The following is a 327-nucleotide window of genomic DNA, read 5'->3' as shown; positions in this document are numbered from 1 at the left end:
AGGAAATGTGCTGATTTGGTACGCGTACAGACGATATAACGTGTGGACGTGTAATTGAAGCACCTCCGTAATACCCTGACTGAGTTGAAAGACTCAGAGAAGACGGCCCTTCTGGACGCACCCGTGAATCCATCGGTCTCTTTGGAGTGGCGGTGGAGACGTTCACGGAGCAGTCTGTCCAGACTACCACTCGTCCAGACGGCTTCTGGCCGGCTCGGCAGGAGGCGCCCACTCCAAACCGAGCTCATCAACTGCAGAAACTGCACTTAGACTGCAGAAACAGTCTAAGGTCATTAGCCACTTCCTGCTAAAATGCGCCGGCGCGTC

Source organism: Sinocyclocheilus rhinocerous, unplaced genomic scaffold, assembly GCF_001515625.1.
Source record: "Sinocyclocheilus rhinocerous isolate Xijiao unplaced genomic scaffold, SAMN03320098_v1.1 scaffold1600, whole genome shotgun sequence".
Lineage (NCBI taxonomy): Eukaryota > Metazoa > Chordata > Actinopteri > Cypriniformes > Cyprinidae > Sinocyclocheilus > Sinocyclocheilus rhinocerous.
This window is presented reverse-complemented; position numbering follows the sequence as displayed.